We start from the raw sequence: 23,042 nt of genomic DNA on the forward strand, positions 1-23,042 counted from the left end.
CAAGAATCAATGTAAACTAATCACCTCAGCTTGTCTGAGTTAATTTGCAAGAGGTCAAAAAAGAGAACTAATCATAGTGGACCCTTTAAGTAAATGCAGGCTAACAGGGCAGAAACGAATGGCAACAATCTCTTTAATAAAAAGATTAGTGGGTGATTATTGTTATCACATGGTGATGGTGGTCAAGAAAATGGCACAAATAAAAAACATGAAGAAAACACAAACCCGACTTCGATAGGCAAACTCAAGCTGCTCCGAAACGTCCTCCCGTAAAGGCAGCCAATTAAGTCCCCCCTTTTGAGCAAACCAATGACCACGCAACACACGCCTATGATTACCAGTCCAATATACCGGAAAGCAACGTCTTCGAAATAAGTCAACCTGTTTGCATAAGCATCAAATAAAATTTCTTTGATCACTTTACATGTCTTATCCCAAGAACACAAAACAGTACTTACACTCCATTAAGATAAAAGGAAATACTTACCAAACAATGAAAAGCATCATATATAAAACAATGGAACTCTAGAATTAAAATAAATAGTATCATGCAAGAAGGGCCCAAGTCTAGCTTTATTAGACGTGAACAAGTAGAGAACTATAAGCTCAATTCGATGTACATGTGTGTAGCAACATAACCATTGTGACCCCCCTCGTTTGTCATTGTGGTTCATGTGAGCACCCCCCCGCCCCACACGTTTGTTTTCTTTGACTCTAGTTGCATATCAGCAACCTTTAAAACATCTGATGTGAGTTGCTTCCTATTCTGCACTACCTTACCACTTTGTATCCTTTTTTAATGAAGTGGTATTGTATCTCTACACAAGTGGTTACACTGCTTTCATAGAAGAAACAGAAACAGTCATCTGCTTCTTGCTGAACCATAGGTTGAAGAAGTACACACAAGTTAATCTCCACTCATGTACATTACGTGCCCAATCCACTGCCTTATAACAATCAAATCTCCAGTTCCTTGTGCTCAATTCCGTAGTCCTTGGTATTGCAAAAGTGCTGGAAGATCACTCTGATAGTGTTTCTCTGGTCCTGTCGTGTACCAACTCACTGCTTTAATGAAGTGGCATTGTATCTCTATACAAGTGGTTACTCTGCTTTCATAGAAGAAACAGAAACAGTAATCTGCTTCTTGCTGAACCATAGGTTGAAGAAGTACCCACAAGTTGATCTCCACTCATGTACATTACGTGCCAAATCCACTGCCTTACAGCAATCAAATCTCCAGTTTCCTTGTGCTCAATTCCATAGTTCTTGGTATTGCAAAAGTGCTAGAAGATCACTCTGATGGTGTTTCTTTGGTCCTGTCATGCACCAACTCACTGCTTCAACCACATATCAAATGTCATGCTTGGTGATGATCAAGTAAATAATCGCCCAACAAATTGTCTGCAAATATAAACATCCATCTCCGGGCTATGGCCTTATGGTCAGAGTTTGATGCTTGGATCTATCGGTGTAGACATGTGCTTACAATCCTGCATGTTAACTTCTTGAGTGATCCCACATGCCAATGTTCTTGAGTAGTACCTCATCCTCGGCAATGAAAGGTAGAATCCTTGCTCCTACACATCTCTAGTCCAAGGCAATAATGTGTTAGCCCTTCTCCTCCATACTACATCTCCTCAATCTCCCACCAGGCATGATAGAATAAATGAGGCAATCTGTATCCTCCTGGCCCGGGAGAGCAAAGACCTGCAGAGGTATGCCTATCCTCGAAAAAACTCCCAGCCAACTCGGATGATAGTCTCGACTCTCCGTGAAAGGTCCCAGAAAGCCACTCATGCGGAATAGCTACATCAATCTGATCAATACGAATGCGAGAGCCCCTAAGATGCTGAGTGGATGTAACTCTCCGATCCTCCGGAAGACTCTTAAAGGTCTTCCAAGCAAGAACTGTGTATGCGCATCTCTCCCATCCTGACCATTCCATATAACGAGATGCACCAAGTGGTCGACCAGCCTCATCCCTAATGAACTCGTTCCACATAATAGGTTGTCGGTTAGCCTTGTCCAAAGACCTAGGAAGCCTTTGTCGCAAAAAATATCTCATTCTTCTCCATGCTCTGACAATGGCTGCAATAAGAGGGGAAGATGGTACCCTAATATCAGCCTCTGTAAACAAAAAACGTGTGCTGGGCATCCAATCTCTCCCGATCCTGGGTGTACATCTGGAAATCTAAGACAAGAAAAAATCCTTCCAAAAAATCCTTCCAAGGCTCAGTGCCTGGTAGGAAACCTCTGACCACAAGTTTGCAAAGCAACGCCCTGCACTGAACATCCGGATCGATAATATTCAAGCCCCCCTCTCGTTTGGGCTGAATAACTGTGAGCCAAGCTACCCTGGCACGAGTGTCCGAGGTGCCATCCAAGCCCGACCAAAGAAAATTACGCATCAATCTCAACAATTGGCCAATGCACGCATGAGAGAAGCACCAACAAGAGGCAATAAACCAAGCTGAGGCAAGCAAAACCTGATTAGCCATCAAAGCTCTAGAGGCTGAATCTAATCTCCTAGAGCTCCAACGGAGGAGCTTCTTCCAGATACTCACAAGTACCGGACCAAACTGCTGTGCAGGAGAAATATCAATCCCAACTTGGCATTCCAAATATCTAGCAGTGCATCCTCTGCTAATCCAAGTAAAACCAAGCTCTGCACCCCAATCAACTCTTGATGAATCACTAACCCAAAAACCAACAGATTTGTGCGAATTAATGAGTGCCCTTGCTGCCAAACAGATTTCCTCTAATGCTACCCGGAAGGAACATAAGCATATATGTGAAGCCTCCAAAAACAGGGCTGTGTCATCAGCTGACTCAGAGTCAACCAACTCCTCTTGACTACAAAGAAGCAACCTCAATCCTGAAATACCAGCAGTGGAGCAGAGAAAGATGCTCATGGCCTCTGCAACTATGATATATAATAAAGGGGCTGATGGGCAGCCCTGTCGTACTGAGCGAGAAATCTGAAACCGCTCTCCTCTATCATCGCAAGCAAGAACTCTACTGTGGGCATTACGATACACGCATGAAACTCCCTTGATCCATCTCTGAGACAAGCCCATATGACTAAGAGTACCCTCAAGGAAGTCCCAATCCACTCTATCATAGGCCTTCTCAAAATCCAAGAGCAGAATGGCTAAGGGCTGATTGCTCGCTTTAGCCCATTTGACGGCCTCCCAAAACAAGAAAATGTTAGCAAAGACGCTCCTGCAGTGTAAGAATCCATTCTGGGTATCATGAATAACATCCTGCAAAATTGGTTGCAACATGATGCTCACTGCCTTAGCAAGAATCTTATTGGCAGTCCAAGGTAAGGTGATAGGTCTCCACTGGCCAATCAATGTCTTATCCCCGCTCTTAGGAATAAGATAAATAAGCCCCTTAGTGAGAGAAGAAGGCATAGAACCTGTGTCCCACATCTCCTGCAAAGCCGATGTGATCTCAGCCCCAATCTCATCCCAAAAAGTAATGAAAAAAACAAGGGAGAGGCCATCCTCCCCTAGACACTTACCATGAGGTAAGGCATGAAGAGCATGACTGAACTCGTGCGTAGAAAAAGGGGCATCCAGAGCGGCACACATCTCCTCAGTGATCAAATGTGGCAATGCATTCCAAACCTTCCTCTGTGCCCTGTGTCTCAAATCAAAATGTGGCTCAGCACTAAGAAGCTGACAATAGAAATCGGTGGCAATCTGTCTAACCATAAGAGGATCTGAGTGAAGAGTGCCATGTGAATCCTACAATTTCCTGACACTATCTCTGGCATGAGATGGGCCGTGAGAGAAGCAAAGAAATGTTTGTTACATCTGCCACCCATCTGTGTCCAAAAGGATTCTTTAGGAAGAGACTTCTATTAAGTATGAGAAAAGCATACCACAATCATGGCTATAAGCCATCACCCCAATATGTAAGGTGATCTTAACCACTGAGGAGCATCATGGTGCCATGAAAGACATGTGGGACTAGAGGAAATGAAAATATCATGGTCCCACTCCCGCATAAATACAACGCGCTTTGCTTGCGAAGAACGAGAGGACCCTTGAATACGAGCCCATATAGCCATGCGAGTATGGCTGATATCACCTCATATAGTATTAATGCATTGAGACTCAAAAATCTAGACACCCTCAATTGCCTCCATGCATCTAGCTCTCTAGACCTGCCATGCTATAATACTGGCAACAATCTCCTAACAAGTGTCAATCCTCTATTTGGGGAGTGTATAATGTGAGTGAGGAACATCCTGCAACAAACCATACCAGGAAATACCTCTACGAATAAAAATAGCAATGTCTGTATCACTCCCATCGTAGAAAAGCTACAAACCAAACTGGGAAATCCAAGCAACTTCCCCCCAAGTAACATACATTGTGCAACCACTCAATTTGCCCATAAGTTGGGCTATAGAATCCCAATACGCTATGCAGTGTTGCATCCCCATAAACAATGTCGTACAGTCTCAAAATTTGCCGATCTCCACCTATTGGTGGGGAGACCACCATGTAAAAACAACAAAAAGAAATGAGAGATCTAGCTCCTTTTGTATGAATGCCAAAGCCTATGCCAATATCTGCGCTACATCTTCGGAGTGTGTCATAACTCTCCCATTGAGATCTAAGCGTAGGGATCCTATGCATATGTCGAATGATGAGAAGCCTGGCATTCCGGCCAATGAAACTAAAAAAGAGATGGCTTTTCAATGGATCAGAGACATCAATCCACTCCCACTCACTTGGATCCCACTGAAGATATCTGATAGGATAGCCACCATACAACCACAAACACCGAGAGCCATGAGTCACTATTTGAGGAGAAGGATCAATGAACCAATGCTTTCCCGAACAACCAACAATCCTCACTCGACTAAGCCTAGTGTCCAAGATGATCCCCTCCATGCTACATCTCAACAATCTTCATCTAGGCATGATAGAATAGATGATGCGAACTATACCCTCTTGGCCTGGGAGAGCAATGACTTGCAAAGGTACACCTATCCTAGAAAAAACTCCCAACCATCTCGGATGATAATCTCCATGAAAGATCCCAGAGAGCCACTCATGCGGTATAGCTGCATCAATCTGATCAATACGTATGCAAGAGCTCCTAAGATGGTGAATGGATGCAACTCTCCGATCCATCGGAAGACTCTCCAAGGTCTTCCAAGCATGAACTGTATACGCACATCTCTCCTATCCTGACCACTGCATGTAATGGGATGCACCAAGTGGCCAACCGGCCTCATCTCTAATGAACTCGTTCCACATAATAGGTTACGGTCAGCCTCATCCAAAGACCAAGGAAGCCTCTATCACAAGAAAGGTCTCATGCTTCTCCATGCTCTGACAATGGCTACAATAAGAGAGGAAGATGGTGTCTTGATATCTACCTCCGTGAACAAAAACCGTGTACTGGGCAACCAATCTCTCCCAACACGGGGTGCACAACCCTTCCAAGGCTCGATGCCTAGTTCTAACCGCAAGTTTGCAAAGCAAAGCCCTGCACTGAACATCCAGATCAATAATATTCAACCCCTCCTCTCGTCTGGGCGTTAGCATAGCTTTGCTAACATGGGGGAAAACACATGCTCCTACACACATAGCCATGGAGTACACATGTACACATAAGCATGGTGTAAGAGACATGGATCAAGAACAAGATAACAGATACAAGATAAAGATACAAGCAAAACATCACACTATATTTCATATCCATCATCTTGTGTATCCAATTTGCATACAAGAGGGGCTTTATATAGCCATCCAACCATGTGACTCTTGAGATATCCATGTAACTATTGGGCTCCCATAACCTCCACAAGATCCGAACTCCCCACTAGCCCTCTTGTAACCACTTCTTGTTATGACAACTTTTAATAACCAAATCCCACAACTCATTAGCCTAAGCTAATGCTACTAATGCTAGGGGGTGTTCACACCCAAGCTAGTGCCAAAATGTTAGGGGATGTTCACACCATTCAACACCTCTCTTCCCGTTTGTTTAATTGGGGATATACTATCTCCTATCAATGCCAAGTACATCATGAAAATCTGTGAATAAGTGACTGCTAGAAGGTACAATGCTAGCCATTTCAAGTCATACAATATACCACATAAAACTGATGGTAGGCCAAGAAGATGGTGGGAAAGAGATTTCCAACAATCCGATGAAGAATACACATGCATATGCCAATGAAGAATCTCATCCATGGGCACTCAAGTGTGCTACCATATGTGTCGGTGAAGCTTCATCTCCGGAAGCCTGTAAAGTGAGTCCTCCCTTGGTACCTGAAATTACAACTCCCAAGAAGTAACTGCATTCTAGAAATCATTACATCATTTTCTTATGCTTTTAACATTTTCATTTTGGTTTATATTCTGTTTTTTCTTGTACTTACACGTGACTCGGCAGGGACCTCGCTGAGACTCTTCTCCAAACCTCATGCCTTCTCTCTCGGACTTACAGGCGTCACGGTAGAGACCTCATTGAGCCTCTCCCCTGACCCTTATGCCTATTCTCTTCGACTTACAGGCGACACAGTAGGAACCTCGCTAAGCCTCTACTCCGAACCTCATACCTTCTCTCTCAGACTTACGAGCATTGATAGGTTCTTTTGTGCCCAATAGATGTGTCCCCGCCCAAACCCAAGAACAAGAGCCCAACATTATTAATAACATTTATAGTTATTATTGCATGAAGTAATTCTTCTTCCCCCACACGTGGATGGTTGGTGGGAGTGTGATTGAAGTAAAGTACCCACCTTGTTATTAGCAGCCTGTACCCGCCTTGTTATTAGCAGCCAGTGTGCCCGCATGTTGTACCCGACTGCACCTCCTGTACTTGTTGTACCTGTTGTATGAGGAAAACTGGGAGCAAAGCTGATTCAAGAGCACAGGTATTGCTCCCTCCGTGGTGTTTCACCTGGCCAAGCATTAGTACGGGCGTGCTTGTTGGTGTACGGTCCCAGAAGACCAGTGAGGGCAAGTGTTCACCCAATGAAGGTGGGAGATTACCTGTGACTTGGTCTACTCCGACAACTAATTCTTCACCGACAACATCTCATTGTTTACCAGTTGTATTCACTCCTTGTTATGGAGAAATCTGGCCTAAGGCCCGTGAGCACTAGTACAAATAAATACTCCAAGAAATACAACAGTATTGAGGGGGGGGCGGCTCTTTTCGGCCCCAATGATGGTGTCAAGTGTTCTTTGTTATTTTCAGTTTTAATGTTGCAAGTGCTGTCCATTGTTTGACTTAGTTAAGTTATCTAAAATATATGTATTCTTATCTTCCGATTTGTCAGGCCTCCTGTAGGGAGCGATTGCAGACAATCTCTAGCAATGTGGCCCTGTCAACGACAAATACGACACTGGTCAGGTCTGCCTACAATCTCCATCCTCTGACGAAAACGGGAGCCGTCAAGCCTCTGAAGTATGATATGATCGTTAGTAATCGATGCATTTGGAACAAGCACAAAAACCCAGGGTATACCATCAGAAGCAGCAGTTTTTTACAGCAACGAAAGCTAAGGAAAGAGACCCCCCTATGGAAGCTAAAAGCTTCCAATAAGACCCGAGGAAGAGCAGGGAACCACAATGAGACCGGGGTAAGCCACTGATCCTCCACCACTGGATTAAAATCCACCTGGTACTAAAAGAAGAAAAGCTTCCTAGGGCCAAGACTTTCGGAGAAAGTCTACCTGGAAGAAGCCTCGACCAAGCAAACATGTATCCTGAAAGTGCACGATCAACTCTGAAGGAAGAGTTGCCAAAAGCCATTCACACGCCTGCGAGCGAGAGGGGTGGGAGCCATAAACCCTCGCAATACTGGACTTCAATGTCAATGTCATGTTGGAGAGAAACGAGCTCATCTTGCGAAAAAATTGATGATTCTTTTGGCCTGTGTTAGAAGTCATTCCTGTCTAGATTTATACACCAGGGCCTTTGTTGTGGGTGTGCCCGCCCTTATGAGGTGTTTTATCATTTTTCCTCACTCCCCGTATTTTTCCCCTATTTTTCCCATTTTTTCTGAGGCTTGGGAGGGCTGCCAGAGGGTGCCAAGAGCAGTACAATGCTTGCCGACTGGGTGTTTATCAGTCGTGGGCACTCTTGCTGCTGGCCGACTGGTTTTGATCAGTTTTGGGCACCAGATTGCTGGCCGACTGCATTTATGCAATCGTGGACCTTTTTATCAGTCATGGGCTTTTCCTTATGCTGGCCGTGCGGGCTTTCCGGGACCAGATGGTGGATAGCTTACCAGTAGATGGCAGCAGTTGGCAGGAACTTTCCAGTACTGAGGTTGGTAGCTCTTGTGTTCGTGAGTCAGAGGAAGCTGAACAGGTCACTTATGCTCTGATGTCTCGTAGTGTTCGGGACATAGAACTTCCAGTAGTTGAGGATGTTCTTTCCACGGGGACCTTTCGGAAAGCCAGGCAGGTGACAGGTGCTTACTTGCAGAAGGAGGTGGTTTCTCCAGGCTTTGTGGTTCCGGATTCAGAGGGGGTGGTTGACAGGTTTCAGAAGGCCTTGCGTGGTCTTCAGCAGGTTTCCAAGACTTGTTTGTGCACCGTAACAGGTGTTGATCCTTGTGAGCAGTGTGATGTCTCTGTGACTCAGAAGCTGTATGGTTCATTGATCTGGTTGATGGACACCGGATTGGACGGGAGCTTCCTGATGAGGCAGTTGAGCTCTTGGTTGCAGATGTCTCTTTGTGAGGGATTGCGTTTCCTGTGGTTTCTGCGGCATGCGAAGGATCATGGACTCTTGTAAACAGGAGGGGGATTGTTGGATGGAGTCCGACTCCACGGTTGGAGTGACTCGGTTTGGGGAGGAGATCCGGACACGAGGAGATCTACTTATGCCCCAGGAGCAGTTTTACGGAGCAGGAGGAGGTTACATTGCAGGTTTGGGCTTCCACTGGAGGAACCCACGGTCATCCAGAGGCACTTTGTTCGTGAACAGATCGTTGCTGATGACATCTTGCTGGAGTTCTGTTCGACGGAGGACAGTACGGTGGACCTCTTCACGAAGTCGCTCTCAGGATTTGCTCAGGCGGCACCCCAGCTCCCAGTGGTTGGTTTCACAGCCAGGAGCTGAGAGGGGGTGTTAGAAGTCATCTCCTATCTAGATTTATACACCAGGGCCTTTGTTGTGGGTGTGCCCGCCCTTATGAGGTGTTTTATCATTTTTCCTCACTCCCCGTATTTTTCCCCTATTTTCCCATTTTTTCTGAGGCTTGGGAGGGCTGCCAGAGGGTGCCAAGAGCAGTACAATGCTTGCCGACTGGGTGTTTATCAGTCGTGGGCACTCTTGCTGCTGACCGACTGGTTTTGATCAGTTTTGGGCACCAGATTGCTGGCCGACTGCATTTATGCAGTCGTGGACCTTTTTATCAGTCGTGGGCTTTTCCTTATGCTGGCCGACTGCCCTCTAGGGGGGTATATATAGGTCCTCAGCCCCCATATCTCATTTGTATCATTCCTCGGGATCTTCTTGTGTATATCAGAGCAGAGTTACACGCCTACATCTGTCTCTCTCTTGTGCTGTTTTTCTGCCTGCGTTTTTGCTCGTGTTCCCAGATTTGGTCATCATCTCCGCTGCGTATTCTGACAGGATTGGCTGTGGCGGAAGCCATAAGGCCAATCAACGGTGGGCGGCCAACTCGAATCCAAGTAGGAACAGCTGCTAAAAGGAAAAGCAGAGGGCAGAGGAGGAGGCGGGGGGCGGAAACATGGGCAGGAGGCAGCTGGGGGTAGGAGGAGACGGGGGACAGAAGAGGAAGAGTCGGGGGCAGCAGCCTGGGCAGAGGAGGTGGTGGGGGGGCAGAAACGAGGCAGGGGGGCAGAGGCGAAGGCAGAGGAGGCCGCAGGGGCAGTAGCGCAGGTAGAGGCAAGGCAGAGGAGGCGGCGGGGGCAGCAACGCGGGCTCCTGTTCTCTCTAGTGGTGCGATACCTCCTCACTGGTGACATTTACGAGGGTGATTGTGGGAAAGTTTCAAGCACTCCTTGTGGAGATCTACCTTTTCAGCTAGAAGAATTTCCTCCTCAAACCATGCAAAGCTATCTTTGAAATCTTGAGATTGCTGTGCTGTTTTCTCCCATCTTATTGAGTCCTACATCTCTACTTGTGAAACTTTCTTTGGCATCTTTATCAAACAACTTATAAGATCTCTTTTTTGAAATGTCCAATCACAATGAAAATACACTTCTTGAGTTTCCACACACAAGCACATAAATTGTGTATTTAAGATATATACAGATACATTTGAACATTTGCATAAAAGGGAAAATGCTAAAGCAGATATACTAGCACACAGAAGCACTAAAACAGCTTTACGACTGTTGATAAAAGGTAAACTGAATAAAGAACATTTCAATCAGTTTTAGTTGCTCTGCGACAAACAAAAATGAACTGCTATGATCAACAGAAAGAAATGAACCTCGTAAAGGCCCCCCTTGACAGAGACTCCAATGGCTTCATCACTCTCATACAGCTCAATGTCATCATGCTGCTTTGAGTTTGCATCAGCAACACTTGAATCTGAATGTTCAGCATCTGTAGCTTTGACTGGCCCTTCAGCACTGGATGGCTGCTGCCCTTTAGTTGCAGCCCCTAAAGGGCCTTCACTACATTCAGCATACTCTTTCCACCAGGCTGACACCAATTCTTCTTCTTGCTGCAAGAAAATCAACTTAGAACCAGTAATTCCCTGCTTTGACATGAGTGTCAAAACAAAGAAACCCAATTTGAATAATTGAAATGAGAAACAGAAAAATAAAGATTAATCACAGTCTAACTATATGCAGGAGGAAGAACAATGAAGCAAGCCTCCATTTCTGAGCCCAACACAAAGGGGTTGTTTCTACTAGTCACCTATCACCTCTTCAAATTGAAGAGGGTTAGGCAAATGTAACTCTGAAGGTATTGAGGATCTCTATCTTAGCTACATAATTGGAATTTGGTATAGAAAGATATGGTGTGGGTGTCAGGAGGAAGCCCTTCTCCATAGGAAGAAAGCTCTATAATAGTCATTCATCTCGTATCTCAAGCATAGAAGCGGAAACATGACGAAACGGCTCTGTTTGGAGAGGAAACGGCGAAACGGAAAAACGCATGATGGAAACGTGTTTCCCTGCAGGACCATTTCGGCATCTTCAAAACAGCGGCTGGGAGCCTCGCGAAACGTTTCCGCCACGTTTCGTTGCCGTTTCAGGACTACGTGTATTCGCGGGATACGGGCGCCGTTTATAGCCTTCTTACTAAGGTTTTACCTTAGTTATAAGCCTAAGGTGGTCACTTATGCACACATGGCCACCTACTCAGCTGGGAAACGCGTAAGCGCCGTGTGTTGCAAGATGCCAGGCCATACGTGCGAAAGCTCTTAGTTAAGAGTGTTGAAGGCGCTGCGTGCCCATTCGCGAATCGCCAAATCTTGCAAGGCGCCAGCCCATGACACACTATCATTAATGCTTAGACCGACAGCAGTTGGTACTAAGCAGCAGGCTTCAGCCTTCTCTACAGAGTCCATGAAAAGTTATTTAAACAGCCCCTACTCTTGCTATTACACACAAACCAAAAAATTCTCTCTTAGTCTCTCTCGTAGTTATAGACTCCACAGAGACTAATTCTCTCTCTTACTCTCTCTTTCTTTCTCTCTGAGAGAGCTTGTTTTAAGTTCCCTTTCTCTCCAATCTCTCTCTAAGTCTAGATCCTTTCTCTCTCTCTCTCTCTCTCTCTCTCTCTCTCTCTCTCAATTGATCAAGTTTCGATTCTCAGCTAGAGGATTAAAACCTTGGAAAATGAATGTTGAAGCAATGGAGGCTCAAATTCTTGAATGCCAAAGGGAGAAGGAGATGACCCAAGCTGATTATTGGTGGCAAACAAGAGGACATTTTGACCAAGTATGACGGCAAAAGAGGGGGTGCCAAGAGGTTTAAATGCCAGTATTGTGGACTTGAGAGGGGCGGAGCTCCTTACCGAGTAAAAGCCCATTTACTTGGTCTTGGTGGATATGGCGTCACAAAGTGTAGGCAGGTCACCAAGGCTGAAGCTGCAAAGATGAAGTGTGATTATAAAATGTACCCTATTCCAAGGAGCCAAAGAGAGACAGAAGCCATATCTGCAACTCTAGCAAATGCTACAAGTGGACCTCCTCCCACTAAGGGTCATGGATGGAGCCAAAGCTCAGGGAGTCGAGGGAGTGCAACCGCCATGTTTGGAGCATCTTCCGCCAGCATTGATGGTACTCCATCCCAAACAAAAGGTAAACGATGGCATCCTCAAAGGAAAGCACAAGTAGATGCAGCTATTGCCCTCATGCGGTATCCCTTTTAATGTGGCCCAATCTCCTTTCTTCAAGGAGATGGTGGCTGAAATTGCAGCCTTTGGGCCCACTTATGAAGCACCCAAACATGATGCATTGCATGAAAGACTTTTGCAAGATGAGGTCTCTAGCATTAATGATGCTTTAGTTCCTGTGAAAGAAAAATGGGACATCTATGGGGTATCTTTGATGGGAGATGGCTGGAGTGATATACGTAGCCACTCTTTGGAGAGTGTCCTTGCATCATGCCGAGGCAAGGCTTTGTACATAAAGTCCACAGAATGTGGTGTGCGCCAAAAAACAGCAAGTGTTCTTTGTGAAATGTGGAGTTAGGCAATGGAGTATGTGGGGCCAAGTAATGTTGTACAATTTGTATCTGATTTGGAGAGAGTACAAACAAAGTTGCAGGGCATTATCAGAGCAGAGATATCCACATGGGACATGGAGTCCATGCATGGCACATTGTTTAAACAACTTGTTAAAAGATATTGCCAAGTCGCCTTGGCTCAAAAGCTCGATTGATGCAGGCAAGGAGAGAATCACATTCATCACACGCTACCACTTCTCCTTAGCATTGTATAAAAAGTTCACAAAGAAAGAGCTTCTCAATTAGTCTGAGACTTGCTTTGTTATAACTTTCTTATGCTTCGTTATCTCTATGGCCAAAGACTAGCATTGAAGCAAATGGTGGTGAGCCTAGAGTGGGCATCTTGGCCTACAAATGTAGCATTGCAACAACTTTGTTTCACCACTATCGAGCCTAGAGTGGGCATCTTGGCCTACAAATGTAGCATTGCAACAACTTTGTTTCACCACTATCTTTCAGGGTGATTTTTGGCTTGAAGTGAAGCATCTGCTTTTTATTTGCTTGCCAATTGTAAATCTCATGTGCTTGGTAGGTGGAGATGTATTGTACATGGGAAAGATTTACGAGGCAACGGATCGGATTATTGAAAACATCTGCAGCATTTGAGACAGATCGGGCTAGGCTCCAGAAGCTGGAGGAACTTGTTGGTAGATGGAACCAATACTATTCTCCACTCCATAGTGTTGCATATGTGTTGGACCCTAAGTTTCAACACAAGGGAAAACAGCAACAGGCAAATGGCGAGGTAGTTCAGGGTTGAAACTCCACACTTCAAAGGTTGATCAGTTCTCTTGAGCAACGTCGAATTGTGAAGGACCAACTTGCAAGCTATCGAGGCAAGGAGGGCATGTTTGGATGGAACGATGCTCAACATGACAGGTAATCTTAAGACTTCTAAAATTGTGTAATACAGTGAACATTGCAAATCTCTTGCTATGAACATAGAGCTTATTATTGTATATTTATTGAATTTCACGTTCCATGTTGGTGCTATAACTTGGTGGGAGGACTAAGGATTTGATTCTCCTCAGCTCCAAAACTTGACCATTCGAATATTGAGCCAAGTTTGCTCTTGCTCAGCATTGAAGCGATTGTGGAGCACCTTTAGCCACATCCACAAAAAGAAGAGAAACCGGCTTGGAACTGAAAAAGCAGATAATCTCGTCTTTGTTAATGCAAACTTACGTTTGCTAACAAGGATGAAGCAAGTGTATACCAAGGATTTATACATTGTCTTTCACAAGTCCAATGAATATATTGGTATAGTTCAGCAGGCTATGGAGGCAGCAGAGGATGTTGACAAAGAGCCTACAGAGGCCCAAGAAAATGTTCCAATCGAACATGATGAGTCAATAAAAGGAAATGTTCAATCATGAGGTTCACATTGTAGAATCTACGTCTTAGATTTCAGAGTGTAGAGTCACTCTTGTATCTTTTCGTTTTGTACACTCTTATTATCTTTTTGTTTGTGTCTAGACTCTAGAGTCTAGACTTGAGAGTCTACAAGAGTGTAGATACTAGAGTCTACACTCTTCTATCTTTTTATTTTGTGTGGATTTTGAAATGCTAAGTTTGATTTTATGGCATGTTTCAATTTATGGTTATATGACCCCCGCCCCCTTCCCTTGTTGACGTGGCATTTCCATTTCCCTCTCCTATAAAAATCCATTTCCGTTTCTAATATGTAGGATGTGGAACTCTCTCTCTCTCTCTCTCTCTCTCTCTCTCTCTCTCTCTCTCTTCAGTGAGATAGCTATGTTTATGTTTTGTTTCTGTTTTATTTTCCATTCCATGATTAGATATGCCATGTACATTATTGTATCACTTTGGCCTCATAGGCCCATTGGGTCTTTAGTAGACGCTTAATCTCTCTCATTAACAAAAGGGACCACGTGATTGGTTTGATCGAAAATTGAACATGGGAACGTTGTGCCATTGGACAGATTCGGACCTCATCACACCAGCTGCGGATTGAGACAGGGTGATACATGCATCAAATCTCAGATGACCGCATTTGTCAGCTATGCTACCAAGAGGCAGAGACAGAGAATCACTACATTTGCCGGTGTACAGTCTATTATGAGATCCGAGGGAGATATCACTGCCTCTTCCGAGAGGGTTTTGGGCCGTTACGCAAGGTCATGGAGTTTGAGGATCAGAGATGCCTGGGATTGTTCCTACTTGAGCTCAGAAGACATAGAGAGACCCTCTTGGCAGACAGGAGACCGAGCCATGATGTACCTAGACAAAGGATCTTGACAGATTTCTTCGGCACCAGCACCAGCACTAGCAGTCCAGCCCACACACCTCCTGATACCTCCTCCATCGGGCCATCAGGGCACCGGCCACGCTCCCAAGGAGTCACCACTGATAAAGCAGTCCTCTTATGTCGTGCTCGTCAACCCCACGGCCACAAGGATCCCGACCACGGCATCCTCACCATCGCCAGATCAAAGCCCTTATTGCTCGGCATCGGAGGCGCCTACCTCGCTTCTACGACCTCTCCATTCTAGACAGCCCCATGGTGGAGATATTTGATCTGAGGAGAGGGCAACACTTCAACTGATCAACATACATGGATCTACTTGATATACATTTTCCAGTATTTTCTACTCGATATCATCTAGGAGTCTTACTTATAGTTCTTATAACTGTAAGACAATCACTTTATTGTACTTTTTAGTTTCATTTAGTTGTTCTTTGATGAGACACCAACTTCAGATATACTCTCAGTTTTGGTCTCATAGGCCATTATGGCCTCTTAGACACGTTAATATATCATCAGATCCACCAATTGTTGTAACCTTTTTGGTCTCATAGGTCATTATGGCCTTTTGAGGACGTTAATATATCATTTCATTTCATTTCTCTCTCTCTCTCTCTCTCTCTCTCTCTCTCTCTCTCTCTCTCTCTCTCTACACCGGAGGATTCAGAGCATCATTGCGAGGCATCAGGCTCGTCCGACCAGGCATCTCACTATGGCAGATATCCAGGCCATCCGGCAGAGATCCATGCTAGAGCTCCTAGGATGATTACAACTCCAGCCATATATTGTTGTACTCATTGTCACTTTTGTACTCCCCCATATTCATGTATTCAGGTATCCATGTACTCATGTACTCCATTTTGACTAGTAGCATTAGCTTCCCCCCTACTAATGTATTGTGGGGCTATCTCTCTTCTCTTTTCTTTTCCAGACAGTGTATCAGATGTCACATGGTTGTAACTTTGGTCTCTTAGGTCACTTTGGCCTTTTGAAGACGTTAATATAACATTTCATTTCATTTCTAGTTCTGCGCACACCGTGCTTGCCCGCCATCTGTTCTGCTCTATGCGCACCCACTTGCGCGCAGCGTGCTTGTCCAGCATCTGTCCTGCTCTGTGCCACCCACCCTTGCTCAGGCCCTCAAGGCAACAACTAGGGGGAAACATGTCTCAATACTGGGAGGGAGAACATGATCGGTGAAACCATATTTCACACCCCCACGAAGGCACCAAATGCCTACCGTAGAAGAATGAGGGAAGGGATCATGTCCCCTTGCTCACCAAGGCTTGCGAAGATGGCCCGACAAGATGAGGCCCAATACAGCTGCAAATAAGGATAGAGATGAGCACCATGTGACAGAAGCTTGAAAAGCAATGGACTGAGAAGATGCATGCTCAAAAGAAAGTGATATACGAAACACTGAAGAAAGAGATATATGCCCAATTGAAGGGAGAAATGCAAGCCCAAGTACGGGTTGAGATGGAATTAGCCCAAGCTTTGACGTACATAGAAATGAAAAAAGAGATGCAAAAATGGAAGGATGACATGCTCCGGGAGATCGGCACGAGGGTTGCATCGTACGAAGGCACCTTGAAGACATGTATGGCTGACCACGAAAAAGACATCACAGAAATGCAAAACACTTTGGAATCATGTAAGGCAAAAGTGGTTGCAGGTGAGAAGGAAATGCATTCATGGGCTGAAATTGCCAACGCCACAAAGAAACAAATTGAGGAAGCCCATGGATTGAAGTAGTAAAGAAGCAGAAGGATACACCAGTCAATAAAGTAAGAGGTGATGAATGCTACATTGGAAGAGGAAGCCAAGAGACGGGCACGAGCCTTACATGTACACGTAGTTGGTTGGGAAGATAAGGGGAATCCCCAAGAGGATGCAAAAGCTCTTGCAACAAAAATTGGAGCCACTGATGTACCCATTGCTGGAGCATGGCAAGTAGGCAAAGATGAAACCATGGCAAGTAGGCAAAGATGAAACCAAGGCAAAGATATTGATCATCACGTTTGGTGACTTGGAAAAGAAGAAGGTCTTCCTCTCCAAAAGGATGGCCCTTGAGGGAGAAAAGATTTATTTGGATGAGGACCTTACACTGGCATAGATAGCACACCGGAAGGAACACATGCCACGTGTGCTTGAGGCAAGGAAAGAGGGGAAATGGGTGGTATACAGAGAGGGCCGAGTCATCATTACAGAGAGCAAGCCCGCCTGACGGTGCACGGCCTATGAGACCTTGCGATTCACGGTGTGGAGTTGCAATGGAGCCCTTAGAACAGATGCAGGATACTTTCAGACACAGTGATATTGCTATGTATATGGAGACCCATCAGTGCACAAACAAGAGGCTCCCTGACGTGCAGGGTTATAGGTGGGAATCAATGTTCCGACTTTAGCCACGCACAATGGGAGGTACCAGAGGATCTGGAGGAGTGGCAGTACTCTTCAGGGAGGAGCTTCGTGACACAATACATCTGGTACATAGAGATGCAAATGCGAGGTACATGTGGATCCAAGTATGCAAAGAGGGGCTCTGCAAGCTATATGTGGCGGTATGCTACTTTTCCCCAACCAACTCCAGGTTTTAACCATCAGGAGAGTCGCCCTATACGCCACTATATGATGATATCATGAGGTTTGCCAGCATCGGAGACATATTACTATTGGGAGACTTTAATGCACGTACAGGCACAGAGCAAACAGAGTTGTATAATACTCATGAGGCTATGTACCGGGAGATCGCGACAGAGGATGTAGGGTTACAGAGATCAGCACAGGATGAGGGGGAGATTACATATTATGGCAGGCATTTTCTCACACTCGCGAGTGCACATGGGTTGGTCATATACAATGGCCTATCGAGATAGTAGGGATCATATGCTCTCACATGCTGGAACTCTAAAGGGGGAGCGAGCACAGTGGACTACTTGATGGGATCTCCTTCATTGATACCTGATGTGCGGGATTTCACAATTTCCAGTCGGCCATTGGCATCGCAGCCAATCATGCATACTTGAGCTTCACACTAGTAGGTAGATCCCAGAGAGATGGCCCAACCACTCATCTACCTAGGTACTCGAGATATCAGTTTACAAGTGAGACAGCTAGGGTTTACCGAGATGCGTATCTGATGGCTTGTTTGCTGTAGACCCGCATAGCCCTCTAGACGAGATTACGAGAGGATTGGCAGGTGTACTACATGCATCTGCCTCATATGCGTTTCCCTACACTATGATCCCTTCCACCCCTTCCCACAGCACTGCCCCACAGAACAATTGGTATGATGATGAGTGTTGTAAGACACGGGCATAGTTACAGCCTGAGATTGCCATTGGGACTCACACACATAGACACGCCAGGATGATCTTTGGACGCCTTGTGCGAAGGAAGAAACGAGCCTACCTGGCTAAGTTAGAGGAGGAGATCTACCAACTCTTCCTTGGAAGATGTTTCAGGGGAGACATCCTAGTACTCCAATTACTGCACTTAAGGCATGGCATGCTTATGCTAGAGAGCTATATGATGCACCAGGACAACCCCTCACCCCCCCTCCATTGGGAGCTAGACCGGCTAGCAGCACATTTTTTACTATGCGGATGGTGCTTGATGTGATAGACAAGTTACAGAATGGAAAGGCACGGGATCATGATGGGCTGGCTAGTTGGAGAGCACTTCTCATATGCGAGCGATACTTTGGCTCCACTAATTGTACATGTGTTTAATCGTGCCATTTGTGAGGGTTTCCCAGCAAGCTGGCCAGAGCATACCATTGTACCACTCTTTAAGACTGGGGACCCCATGGTACCAGGCAACTACAGGACGATCATGATTGGTCATTACTTGGCCAAACTATACGGCTCTATATTGGAGTCGGAGCTAAGCCGCTGGGCAAAGAGGCATGGTCACCGATCACAAGGACAGGCCGGCTTCAGGAGAGGATTTACTACCTTGGATCACATACTGACACTTCGGGCACTTATTGAAGAGGACAGGACACAAAAGAGAAGGATATATTGCTGCTTTGTGGACTTACGCAAAGCCTTCGATACCGTACTACGTGCCAGGCTTATGCATAGATTGCATGACATTGAGGTACCTGAGGATATGCAGTGAGGGATATATGCTTTGTATGAGTCTGTGACACGCAGAGTCCGAGCTCCAAGCGGACTATCCGATATGGTGACCAGTACGATAGGGGTGAATCAGGGATGCCCACTATCACCCACCCTCTTTGGACTGTACATGGATGTGGTCTCCGATTATGTAGACAGATTGGGAGGCCCAGGGGCATGCCTAGCAGGAGTGTTGATATCCATATTGTTATATGCAGATGATATTGTTCTAATCTCAGACTCTTCGGAGGGATTACAAAGACATTTGGATGCATTACAAGTGTTCTGTGCGGATAGAGATCTGACAGTGAACCTTGGCAAAAGCAAGGTTATGGTGTTTAACACCACATAGGCATGGGTGACGAGATCAGAGCATTAGGTCACTTTCCAAGGAAAACCGGTTGAGTACGTCAGGTCATATGTCTATTTGGGAGTTACTTTCACAGGACCGTGTTTCTCCTTGAAGGAGATAGCAGTAGCTAGATTAGTTCATATGAATATGCTAAAGGCGCTCTAGTGCTCATTGGAAAGCCGGCATCGAGCTCTTTGAAATTGGTCTTCAGGGTCCGAGCGTAAAATCCACCGTTTTGGCCTCCGACCAACAGCCTCAAAATTCGACCCGGAAACCAAGGCAAAAAATGACCCTAAAAGCGCTAAAAATCACCCAAAACAACGTGAAAACGATTGCGGACCATATTCGGACTACTTTTTGAGGATCTAAACAACAAAACCACGAAAAACTCAAAGAGACAAAGTTGTAGTACTCCAAAAATACTACAACTCTCTCATACAAAGTTTTTCCAAATTCCTTTCAAAAACTGGCTGCGAAACATGAAAAATCTTCCTGGAAAAAAATTTCGTAGCAAACAAACACTCGTTTGACCCAACGAAGGATACGCCGAGCCTCGTAAGGCCGTTAACGGGCTGTAACAAGCTATCATAAATTCAAAAAAGCACCCAAAAAAAAAAAGAGAGAGTGTGCTTGCTTATTAAGGAGTGATTGGCAACGTCAGACATAGGATGGGCCGACACCCTCACTGAACCCAATGGCTGACATCTTCGAGCCATTGAGATCAATGCCCTAACTGCACCTCCCAATATCATTGGCCATGCCGACAACAAGCGTGTCATCAGGTTTTACACCCCCTGTCACCTCAAGCTTTGGTCCTTTATCTAACATTCCCACAAATCCTGTAGGTACCAACTCTTTGCAACCCCTGGATGCCCACACTCGTACAAAACCACGGCCATACAGATTTCAAAAATCATGGAAATATGATGGAACAACTGATATTGTTCAATTCATTCAAATGCTTAAACAGAGATGTGGAACCTTTGGAAATCCAAACTACCCCACTAAGGTAAATGCATTGAACCTATGCTTAGTGGGAAACGCTAGTCAATGGTTCATCACATTGATGCCGGCGATCAAGACAAACTTCAGGACCTTGAAAAAAACCTTTATCCACGGTTATGAAAGATGATCATGATACGAGATGTTCCTCATCTAAACCAAGTGAAGCAATGGCTAATGAAAATTTGATCTCGGAGTTGTCATTCCCTAAATTCTATGCAGCCTTGCTTAAAAGCTTACAACCGACATCTCTAAGAGAGGATGAGATCCTTCAAAACCAAACATCCTTAATGCCTCTTCAAGAGATGAGCGAAATGCCTTGTGTTCAATGCAATCACTACAACCATCCTAATCCCCTTTATGCATACAAGGCATCTATTTTTCTGTATTACATATATTGCAAAACCTTTAGTCATGACACAATCCTATGTCCCAATTCATCAACAATTAACTCAAAACCTCCATCTCCCATGCACCAAACAGAAACAGTGTAAAGGGTAGAAACCGCTCAAGAAGCAGTTAAGCAAACACTTCAGTGTTTCTATTGTCGTAGACCTCAAAAAGTGGCAGAGTGCACAGTTTGGAATCCTTCCATTCCCATAGGCACTGACACTTTGCAACCCATGTGTGAACGATGTGGCATTGATCACATGTTCCAAGATTGCCCAAGGCGAGTTGCTTCAATGCGACTTGTCTCACAAAATACAACTCCTAACATCTGAAGTGTACAAAACGAGCAATTGTCCACGGTACCCTTGAATGTGCTCTCACGCTTACAAGCCAAGGCACAAGAGACAATCAAAACGAATGTAAAAGTAAACACTTCGAAATGGATAGAAGAACATGCTTTAAAACAGGAATCCAAAGAAAAAGCAAAACCTTCTAAACCCAAGAAGGACAAGGGGCAACAAACTATCGAAACCAAAGCTAAAATAAAGAACAAGGAAAGAGAGCCTGTGGAGAACATAACCCCAAAAGAGCCAAAAGCTACACATGATGCAGAAGCATCCACCTCAAAGGGTACCACACAAACCACAACACCCATATGTGTGACACAGAATACAAAAGCCCAAAAGAAAATTCGTTCTCATCGCATGGGTAAACATAATGAAAACCTGACGATCCAAAGAAAATCAAAAGATGAAACTGTTAGCAGTCATCTCCTATCTGTACATTACACACTATGGCCTCTGTTGTGGGTATGCCCGCCTAGTTAGGTGTATCTCCATTTTTTCCTATTTTTCCATGTATTTTTCCCATTTCATAGTCACAAGAAATGGCCGTTTCAGTCTCTAGAAATGTGTTCCTCCGTTTCACGACCCCATCCGTTTCCATGGCCGTTTCTTGTTTCCCAAGTAATATTGTCACAGGAAACGGCCATTTCCATCTCTAAAAACTCATTTCCCCATTTCCATCCCTCGAACGTTTCCGTTCCCGTTTCTCGTTTCTGGTGACTATGTCCCATTTTTCTGGGTTGTGGGGGACTGTCATGTGCTGGCCGACTGAATGTGTTGCTGTCGGCTATTTTCAATGCTGGCCAACTTGCCTTTTTAGCCAGTCGTGGGCATATTGGCTGCTATCAGCCTGTTTTGGTCTGGCCGACCAACAGCTCAGGGCCATATATATATGTGGCCCTGCTCCCCACACTTTTTGTATATTGTGTATCGGATCTTGTGTATAGAGCAGAGTTTCTACAGCTTCTCTCTCTCTCTCTCTCTATTCTTCATTTTGCTCTCTACAACAGTTGTCTTTCATTTCCGTTGTGCATTCTAACATGGTATCAGAGTCCCAAGTGGCTTGAAGCTTGAAGACAGTGGGACCTTGAGGATTTGCTGATTTGTGGTGCTGATTGGAGATTGCTTGGGCTGTTCGGGACTTGGAGATCGGGTGGAAGGCGACCATCACCGTTGGACAGCCACCTTGCATACTATTTGCAGCCTCTTCTTCATTCTTTTTTCCCACCCACTCTCCCTTCACAAGACCTTGTGAACCCTTGAGATGGCTGACTTACTTAAGATGGCTGAGAAGCACATGAAGATCCCTACTCTCCCCACATTCCTGCTGGATCGACAGTTGGACGAGAACAACTACGGCATATGGACGATAATGATGGAGTCTCTCTTGGAGTCTTATGACATGACCCCAAGGCTTCAAATATCCACCGTTTTACTTTATAATGCATTATAGTGCATCAAATAGTGGCCATGGGGGGTGATATCATATAAAACATATGATGCTGGCCAAAGGGATTTGGCAGCATTTGGCCTCTGTGTATAACAAGGTATCATCAATGAAGCGGATCTCCTTGGAAGTACAGATACGGGTGATGAATCCTGCAAAGTCTTCGACAATGCGGGAGCGCATCAACAAGTTGCATGCTCTTCAGCAAGAGGTTCTTCAGGCTAGGAAGGAGATATCTTCAGAGGACATAGCCATCACTTTGTTGTCTCATTTGCCCTCTCAGTACTCAGCATTTTACTCCTCTTTGATCACCAGTGGCAGGCTCAGCACCATCATATGGGAGGAGCTTGTGCCTATGGTCTTGGACTAGGAAGAGCGTTTACGAACCTTCCATAGGACGGAGGTTCTGAGGCCTTG

At 45.2% G+C, this 23,042-nt stretch overlaps 1 pseudogene across 1 annotated transcript in view; it reads right to left on the reverse strand.

The window, feature by feature from the left end:
• Window positions 1–23,042, reverse strand: part of LOC147605832 (phospholipase SGR2-like) — a 160,845-nt pseudogene that overhangs the window by 124,536 nt on the left and 13,267 nt on the right. The window contains exons 3-4 of the transcript XR_015265049.1: window positions 10,450–10,686; window positions 226–381 (exon numbers count right to left, since the gene is read on the reverse strand). The product of XR_015265049.1 is annotated as a phospholipase SGR2-like (transcript). The remainder of the gene's footprint in view (window positions 1–225; window positions 382–10,449; window positions 10,687–23,042) is intronic.

Source organism: Cibotium barometz, chromosome 58 (assembly GCF_041138505.1).
Source record: "Cibotium barometz isolate CiBa-2024 chromosome 58, ASM4113850v1, whole genome shotgun sequence".
Classification (NCBI taxonomy): domain Eukaryota; kingdom Viridiplantae; phylum Streptophyta; class Polypodiopsida; order Cyatheales; family Cibotiaceae; genus Cibotium; species Cibotium barometz.